Below are 10,286 nucleotides of genomic sequence, written 5' to 3' on the forward strand. Positions count from 1 at the left end.
TCTCTGCCTTTCTCTGTCTTAATGATTGAAACATATGTCTCGAAATCTAAAAAAAAATTCCCAGAGAGGCAGAAGACCAAAGTGAGCAGGGGAACCGTGGCACGCTTTAATTGAGACCTTACATCACCCTTTACCCACTGGGGTCCGCTGTCTTTGTTTTATTCAGCACATGGATTCTTGGACTCGTCCTCAGACACAGATTGACACAAACACAGATGCACAAATAGAAAAACAGAAAAAAGTAAGGAGTCTTCTTCTCCTGTAGACACAGGGACCTTGAGACAGCTGCTGTGAATGGCAGAAAAACAATGAGGCACTTTTCGTCCTCCAGTGAAGAGGCGTTGCCAGGCAGCGGGAGCAGGAGGTTGTTACCACCTTCATTCTGCCTCCCCACTCACAAGGCTTTCAGGAGAGGGTCTGTGTTTCACAGGGACCCAGGACCTCAAAACTCTATGCTTCCATATATACATATATATAGGGCTTAGACAGACTTTAGCAATGAGTTCTAACTAGCATTTTACTCAAGAAATGGATATCGATTGCAATGAAAATGAGTAAGTAGTGAGACAAAGCATTTCAAATATGGCCATAAACAATATTATTTATGTGTCGGGGATTATTCCTAAACATAAGCCTCGATGTGAAGCCATAATAATTTTTTCTGATTGAATAAAATTTGGCCATAGTAGAGGAGTAGCTACTCTTAGAGAGATATGGGGTATTATATTCACATGGGAAGGTCAGGGTAATATTTTTTTTAACTAATATATCACACAAGCATTTAATTACAAGTAATAATAATATCCTCCTCCGTGAACCGTTCCCTGCAGCTTCAGGTCAGGCGCCAGCTCTAATTGTTGTTTGTGATTAGGTTGTAAATAAAAGCAGTAAATATATGTGGCCTTCTTGGAGTCCTTGGGAGGGGTGCTGGAAGGCTCCTCATCTGGGAACATTGTTGTAGTGCTGGGGGACTCGTGTAGGTAACAGTTGCAAAACCTCGGTATGCGTGGATTTGTTGAATCGTGGGCTTCGGTGCTAATCACAGTTAGTCCATAACTAATCCTCTGTTCAAGTAAGCATAAGGATGGACTAGCAACAGCGGTAGATAATCTCATATATAGATACTGAAATAGAGGAGCCGTGAACTGATAGTGGTGGTCCATCTGGTGGTAAGTCGGATAAGATGCCAGAAAGTGAGTTTGTCTTGGGAGCTGGTTTTCTAGCAGAACTTTTGCAGTAGTCATAGGGAAGCTGGGGACAATGAGTCTGAATAGTCCTTAATTCCTCCCTCCATTTCTGAGACAGCTGTACCTAGCTGCACTTAGCTGTTCATACCTGGATGCACATGGCCACACACGCTCCACATCTCCTCATCCGTAATCCAGTCTTGTTTTCAGGTATTCATCGTTTATCAGCAGAGTCGGGATTGTCAGCTACTCAATAAGTCGCTGTGACTCACCTCAGAGCAGAGCAGCGTCCTCAGTCTCTCCTATAATCCTCTAATTCCTCGCTGGGTTGCTCCCCCTTTAATAAATGTTATGTATATGGAATTCGTTACATGTAGTTTTTGTTTTTTTTGTATTTGTCAAACGACTAATTCTATGTAGCTCTTATCAGCCTGAATAGAAAAACAAATTGGGCAGACTTGCAGATGTGGCCCACCAGTTCACTGTGGAAGCAAAGACTTGCAGTGACACTGGATTTGAGTAATAAGACCTAAATGAGAAAAGAGAGTGATTCAGGCAGAAGTCATAAAACATTGAAAACAGGGAAGGATTATGATAATATGTGCTAATTTTGTGTTCATTCTTGTTCTGAAGACTGTAGTTCTTCAGTGTCACGGCACCCACTCAGGACTGGTATGTGCAGCAATATGTGTCTTTGTTTTTATCTCCCCACCACTCGCCCACTTTTCGATCCTTTTACCCACCCATACCCCACTCTCCTCGAGCTGTCATTCTTCACCCCTGGCCCCAGATTAGCATATTATAATAAACTTATATAATACTTATATTCCATTTGTACATGTTTATAAATGTATATTAGATTGAACTACTTAGGCACTCAGGATTTATATGTATGTCTGATATGCTGCCGCGGTGCAATTAATGCAAACTGAAATCAAGCACAGCAAACACTATAATCTGATATGATCACCGTAATTATACTCACAATCAGGGTTTCCACAGTGTCTATAACACATGTGGAATATTAATGTCATTCACATTAAAGCAGCACACATTTCTGTTATTTTGCATGAAAGGTCACTGAGCTTAATCAAAAAGTTGTTTGTCTTCCATTAGCTGCATCTGAAAAAGAACAGCATGCACAATAAGAAAGAGGAAAAGAACATTTTCATTAGGACATAAATACAGACTGGATAACATAATTCGTCCCCCAGCTCTAAAAAGACTGAAAAGGAGGTCTTAAAATGCTGCATTTTTCTTTTACTAAAAAAAAAAAAACACTGCTACAAGGCTTCACAGTCTAATTAAATGAATCCAGGATGGACTATCTATCCATCAGCCCATCACTATTCTTCCACAATTCAGGGAACCTGAACCCGCCGAACCCGTTTTACAATTGCTATTTAACCCACATGCATGTTTTGGGGAGGAAGTCTGGAGAGAAACCACAGCCTGAGCTGTTTTTTTCCCAGCCAGACCAAGATAGCCAAGAGGTTTCCTAATTGATCCTGCCAGTAGTATATGCTTATCTCAGATTAATCCATGCTGGTGTAAGTACATGCAACTGCCTCAGTGAAGTTGTGAATGGCTCATTAAATCAGTTATGGCTCCTTTGATCACTCCTTGGTTATTTGGACAACAATTCTGGAGCTAACATGCATATAAGGACTGACCTGCAGGTATCTATGACCAAAACCTATCTGAGGAGTCCCTCCAGGGACATCTTATTCGAATGTCCGCCCCATTAGCTTTCGATGGAACTTCTTGTGCGTACCATGGTGATTGTGGGTAACACAGATTTAGGGTTCAATTCTGGAGAAGGAGCCTGAGAAATGCCTACCACATCCAAGAAAGACAGCCACTCCTGCCCACTCCTGACCTCGGGGAACAGTGGAGAAGAATACTGACACAGGACTTTTTCAAGGCCCTGTAATTAGAATTAAATGACTATACAAAACTGTTTTCCATTGAACATGACTTTTAAATTGCATTACAAAATCACTTCCACTTAAAAGTTACTTGTTATCGCATTATCTAGAAAAAACTCATTGGAGTACTTTATCTACCAAAAGTGAGTATCCCTTAGTGCTCCACTGTCCAGAGAGCATGTAGCATGCAGTACATCTACTTCTGAATGTATAAACCTGACCTTAAATGAATCTGACATGTTATTAGAGCCCAAAGCAAGTGGATTACATTAGCAAAAATGCTATATATTTATGTTTAATGTAATGTAAGAGCAGCAGTTTATCAAACGTTAAAACACAAGTTTTGCTGATTGATACAGTGTGAAGGATTACTTGTGTTTGGTAGAGTTTAAATGTGCAATCTGGATGTTTAATAGTAAATTGGGTTTGATAAATGTGGCAAACTGATTAAAAATGCAGTTTCCATTCATATTGTTGCATGTGTATCACATTTACTTACTAAATGTCTGAACACAGAAAATTGAAATTACATAGATGTATAAATTTGCAAACCTTTTACAGGAAGTTTTCAAATAACTATGCATTCATTAATTCCATAAGAAATGGGAAATGTGCTTCATTGATCATCACCAAGTACCTGTATAAACGCAGAGGTTTTGGCAGTTTTCTTGTCTGGAGCATTCAGGTGTGTCTTAACACTGTGCTGCAAACTTCCTAGGAGTGGACATCCCAGCAAATTCACCCCAAGGTCAGACTGTGCCAGCTTCACAGGCCTCAGTTAACACGTTAAATCTTAAAGCTTGTGACAATAGAATTACAAAAAGAATGAACGAGTATGTCTGAAGGGGTGACAAGAGGGGAAAAAATGGCAGCTCTGCTTAGGTTTGCAAATTTGCTCTGAAACAAACCATAGAACTTCTGCCACATTGGCCTTTGGACAGACTGAAGTGGACATGTTGGACAATAATGCACAGTCCTACATCTGGCAAGACCTAACCACAGCTTATCAGCACAAACGCCTCTTACCAGCTGTCAAGCATATTTAGTGGAGGGGTGATGATTTGAGCTTGCTTTGCAGCCACAGGAACCTGAGCATCTTGCAGGCACTGAGTCAACCATCAATTCCTCTGTGAGCCAGACTGTTCTGGAGTCAAATGTGAGGTGATCTAAAGAAGATTGGGACAAAATGTCTCTGATGTGAGAGACAAAGTTACACAGACAATAATTAGTTCAAGTTATTGCCGCTTAAGGTGGCTCCACATCCAATCAAAGGGTGTACTTTATTTTTCACAGATTTGCAGAGTCCTGTGAAAACCTTGTTGTTTACATTACTGTATATCGATTGGAAAATGTTCATTCAGACCCATGAGATGACCGCATTACAGCTGCATACACATGTGGAAAAATATGTTTACATATTACAGACCTTTCACAAGTTACACTTGCAGTACTCATGCATATCACTTTTATTTCCTGTCCTAAATAGTAAATTGCACATAATATGCTCTGCTAGAGAGGGTTAAAGTAAGGGGTGATTTTGGTGAAAGATATTCCCTGCCTTCATACACCTTTTGAATATAAAGTGATTACAAGCTGGGGCCATCGAAGTGTGCCAAACTGACTTGAGTTTCACTCTGGAATTTAATATTTTGGAGTACATTTCAAGATAAAAGGAAAATCGCACAAACAAAATACTCTGCTGCTACACCGTGTGCCCAGAATGTTTAATAGCGATGGCATACTAATCGCAGCTTATTTAAAAAGCGCACCTGACTCACCCAGCAGGACAAGGCATCAAACTGTCACGAGAACAGTATGTTCAGACAGTTTTTGTTAAAGACGTTCATGAAAAGGCTGCTTCTGTTTGTTCCGTTTCAGCGTGTTCATGCAGCTGGAGATCTTATATGAGGGACTGGAAGTTTGCACTGGGGTATTATGAATGTTTGCTGCCTTTGCATGGTGGAAATATGAACTAGTGCCATGTTCAATGGAATTAACTTTCTTCAGAGGTCTGGTGGGAATTTAAGGGCAAACTCAGTTCCCCACTTCAGATATGGATGATGACTCATCATATAATACCAGTCTGTGAATAATACCCAGGATTTTCACATTTACATGTGATGAGGAGCCTTGAAAGAGCCTTTCTAACCGCTGAGTCTCATATGGTGTTTTGCCAAGTAGTGATGATAGCAAAAGAGCATATTATACATCATTTACAGTGATCTTTTTAAAGTTTTTACCAAGCCAAGATGACATTTTGTTTCATTCATTTATCCAATGTCCTCTTACTTTAAATAAATTATTAAAATAAATTACTTTTGAGCTAAATCTAAAAAGCTATGCTATTAAATAGTGTTTTTGCAAAGAGAACTATTATCAGTATATATCAGTAACATCACTAGGTCCTCATACTTCTGTTTTCAGAACTTTAATTGCCTCCGTCCATCTCTCTCACCTAACATTACTGCCATTCTTGTTCTGCTTTAGTTAAATCACACCCATCCTTCAGAAGCTCCATTAGCTTCTAGTTAAATATCGTGTTGATTTCAAGATTCTGCTCCTCACCTTTAAGGCAATCCACAACCTCGCTTCACAGTACCTTGCTGAACTGCTGAATGTCTACCCATTTATCCTCTCAGATATTCTTCTACCCACCACCTCACCACCCTACGGCCACCGTGGGGTCTGGAGCTTTCAGCTGCACCACTTCCTGAAGAGCAGTCTGAGAGTGATCAGTTTCCAGTGAATATCAAAAAAGTGCCTGTTTTTTGTAATGTTGATCCCAAATGGGACTGGGAAAAGAATGAAGTAGAACAAGATTAAAGACAGAAAATTTGTGATGTTCTGCATGTGGCATGACAAATAGACACAGAGAGGATGGTAATATAAGATAAATTACTTTGTTTTGCATTATCTAAATGAGAGTTAAGTGTATGCTGGCATATTCGAAATGTGCTTAATCTACGGAACGAATCATATTTTACTCCATTTCTGGTCCCTAAACGCTTGAATGCAGGAGTGTGATGATGGTGTGTAGCCAAAAGGGGGGAAAAAGTAAGTGGGCACTTTTTGAATCGTAAAAAAATATTTTTAAAAGCCTGGTGTTGTGCTCCTCCCCCTGTGACTCCGAGAAACCTTGACTCAAAGCGGTTCCTCTCAGCTGCACATCACCGACTCCCTCTGGACGCTCCCACCACTCTGCTGTCACCACATGCTCTATTTCCCCTCCAAATGTGAATACTCTCCATCCCTCTGTCTTCTATATCGTTTAGGGACAGGTGTATGTGTGGCTGTGTGTGTGTGTGTGTGTGTGTGTGTGTGTGTAGAGTGTACTCTGTTTATGCAGTTGTCTTGCAGTTCTGTGCTTGTCTGCTTGAATGAATAGATGTGTGTAATCAGTTAAATAGACTCTCACAGAATTCCATTAGTATCTATTTCAGTGTACGGTTTTACTGTTTCTGACATCTTTCCAAGTACTTGATGGTGTGTGTGTGTGTGTGTGTGTGTGTGTGTGTGTGTGTGTGTGTGTGTACAAGACTGGAGCTCTCTTGAGGGAAGCAGAGAGAACAGTGGGACTGAATGTCGGACATTTTGGATGGCTTCCAATCCGATACAGTGCAATACCTTGCTTCTTCCTCCCTCGGGCTTGGTTGACATTTAATTTCTCTATCCTGGTGTCCAATGCATAAAAGAAAAGGTCCTGCTGCAATTACAGCCAAGGTCAGTGCAATGGAGTGCAATGCACTGTGATGTTAAGATGTCGAATGAGCGCTTTTATAGCATAATTGTCCTACTCAGCGCCGGTGCACACACCAATACCCACGATAGCACGCAACAGGGAGAGGAAATCTTCATTTTTTATTAAAACAAAGACGTTATTATCGTCCCACAGTATTACAGCGCTGAAACCATAAATGTAGGAGCATTTTTTGTCTGTGTCAGTCAGGATGTGTGCATATTTAATTTAATCCATTTATAGCTATTTTAGTCATCTGGCGTGGAAACCATGCATGTCATGAATTCTGCCTCCTGCTAATGGTTTTAACATAATGGTTTGGTTTTACTCTGTCAGCCTGATAGATATGTGGGCTTCCATGTGCATTAATGACCTGTCAGTCAAGGAGAAGCAGAGCAAAAGCAACCGCAGACAAACAAATATGACCTAAACACGTACGTAAAAAAAAAAAAAAAAAAAAAAAGGTATGCAGTCACCTATAAACAGTCATACACGGATCTGTGCAGTCATTTGTCCGTCAGTTTCTGGCACGGTCATTATTGTGGTGACTCTCAGTGTGCACGTATTGCTTTAACCCTGCCAAAGCCTTACTTACTAGCCTAGCTTAACACCAAGCCAACTGAAGTGACACCTTGTTATCATTTTTTTTTTACCCCCACTTACTGCAGCTCTCAATCCTGCCAACCTTTTTTTTCTCCCTCTATCTCCTTCTCCTTCCACCTAATACCTCGGCTCTCATCTCATTTAGTTCCTTCCCGGAGGCTCATTAAACAGCTTACTCTGGACAAATGCCTGGCCAGTGGAAGTACTCGTACCTGTGTTGGTGTAGTTGCGGCAAGCTACCACCAAGGGGTGATATTGTGCCGTAAAGAATTTGCTTTTTCAACCCTACTTTACTTTCAAGTGTTCCTCCTGAGCCCCCCCACCCAAAAGTAAAATCATGTAGCCCAAACATGTGTGACCATGTAAGTGAAGAGGCTATGCAGGAAGAGTGAAATTAAACTGTACATATGGGAGAAAAGACTTAGAAGGATGGAGCAGATGGTAGACAGATGGAGGAGGGCGGGCAAAGACGAGAGACGTCGCAAGAGAGGAGAAAGGGCAGGATCGAGGGTGAATCAATCAGCGTCTTCCTGTGAGGCGTGACAGAATCACGGGCAGTTAGATGGATGCCCGTAGGCGTGCTCAGTGACTGGCAGAGCAGCTGGCTGTTCACTCTTTTTTTTTTTCGTTGGATTCACCTGGACGCTCCATTGACACACGGCGCTGACACAGCACTGGCACCCACAAATGCAATCGCGCATTCACCCTCGGCTTATCGCACGCACACACAAACATGTTTAAAATTCACAGTAAGCCCTGCAAATCGAAAAGCTGTTTACAATGGGATTAATATGGAAATGGAAGTTAATGCATCTGTAGCTTTTTCAGAACAGTGATCACTCTGGAGCGGAGCCCTTTCGGTGAAACCTGGGTGAATACACACTTAGGCTCTGGTGGATGTGACTCAGTGGACTGAATGGCGAGACTGAGAGAGACAGGTTGGTGAAGAAGTTGAATGCTGAGCAGGTCCTGCCTGAGGGCCAAGAGCCAATATCCGTCACCGTGGCATTAATTATATTCTCTGTTCATTAGAGCACACCCTGGGGACTGCTGTTATTAGACGCAGCCCAATTAGGCCTGCAGTGAGCTAACGACGCCAGGCCGAGGCAGAGGGGCAGTGAAATGCATAAGGAAACCTAGAGGGCTCCATCATCTCATATTTTTTTTTCTTTTTTGTGAGGAGGGTAGAGACCAGATGGAAAAGGATGATGTAAGAAGAAACGTAATCTTACAGGACATATCCTCAAAGAAAGAACTGCATTTGCTGAACTCTCTTTGAGTATATGAAACAAAAAATAAAGGCTTGTGTGAAATGCAGATATAAAAGAAGGCCTGTGTCACAGGATCAAGAGAGAGATGCTTTAGAGAACCAATTTCCTATGATGGCATTCAGAGTTTTACCTGAAATAAACCTTGTGATAGGTATATGTGATGGAATATGAGTGTGTGACAAAGATCTGTAAAGCCTTAGTTTGTTGGGCCACCACATCCCAACAAACTAAATGTGGGATACAATGCTGGGAAGTAGTCAGATGTATTGTATTTGAATGTAACTTTTCCAACTCTTTTGCTAAGTAAACACAATAAGAATAAAAGCTCATGCGAGTCTTTATGGCGTCCTGTATTCTCTGTTATCTCACTGTTATTTCACCTGCTGTTGCATCTAGTAACAGTCTTTGGGTTTCAGCAGGGATGCATCCAAAAATTGGTATACCTATTATTTTGAGTCATACTTGACAATTTTAGCCAATTATGACACATACTGTGTGTTGCTTCGCATTATATTTTCCTCCTCAGCGAAGTTGAAAAGTGAGTCTAGCAAAAAAGACAAAAACTCTGTTTGTTAGAATATACTGGCTGCTTCATTTTCTTTGTGGTAGTTTCCATCATATTTACCTATTTACTTAAGCTTATGACTTTCTGTTCATGTGTAACATTCACTAATCGCCATAACGCGAGACAGGCTAACCTTCATTTGACTGTAAAGTCTTCCCCTCACATGCATTGATTAAAAGCCAGACTTAGGAAAGTGCATGTCCTGCAGAGACGGGGACCGCAGGACAAGGCGTAAAAATGCTGTACAGCCATCATTTAAAGGGGGACATCTGGTCGCTCATACTTGTACATCATTTTACACAACGTGACATCCGTGGCTCATGTGGTAGAGTGGATTTCATGCTAGTCACGCTGTTGGGAGTTTGATCCCCGGCCCTCTGACACGCGTGTCCTTTAGTGAAATGCTTACACCCCAGGTTAGTCCTGATGGCAGGTGAGCACTTTTCATGTGATGAATGATAACCTTACTGTAAAGTGAATTAGACCTGAGATAAGGCTTAAAGGGGCTGTATGAGGGTGTAAGTGCAGATTTACTTCAGAGATTTCAAGACTTTTATTACTTAAAGAAAGCTGCTTGGGAGAAGTCACTGTCCCATGAATGACACTGCCTATTGCTCATTTTTACAATCCCAGAAGGAGACAGTGGAAGTGAAATGGAGCCTGTGCATTGAGGAGTAATACGTCAACTTTATGATTTGGTGAAGGGCTTCCAAATGTAAATGGGTATTAGCAGATGAGAGGAACTTCACAGTCAGCATTGCAGCCTATCAAGCTTTTTTGCTATATATTCCATACACTGCTAAAAAGTTGGTGAGCTGTAGTTCAAGATATATTCTTCTCATGTCAGCTTAATTAATTGTAGTAATTCTCTGATCATATTTTTAACTGTTAGAGCTCATTTAACAGCTCCAGATATCTATTTTTATTGCAGCTTAACATCTATTTTTATAGCACTTTGAGTGTGATTTAAGCTGAGAGTAATATCCAAGTGACACA

General features: G+C 41.1%; 1 long non-coding RNA gene across 1 annotated transcript; it reads left to right on the plus strand.

The window, feature by feature from the left end:
* The first annotated feature begins 7,689 nt into the window (after positions 1-7,689).
* Positions 7,690-9,064, plus strand: LOC146392214 (uncharacterized). Its single transcript, XR_014801235.1, has 2 exons — positions 7,690-8,392; positions 8,487-9,064. It is a non-coding gene; the product is annotated as an uncharacterized LOC146392214 (long non-coding RNA).
* The last annotated feature ends 1,222 nt before the right edge of the window (positions 9,065-10,286 follow it).

The sequence above is a fragment of the Perissodus microlepis genome, chromosome 2, assembly GCF_051167445.1.
Source record: "Perissodus microlepis isolate ML-2025 ecotype Zambia chromosome 2, ASM5116744v1, whole genome shotgun sequence".
NCBI lineage: Eukaryota > Metazoa > Chordata > Actinopteri > Cichliformes > Cichlidae > Perissodus > Perissodus microlepis.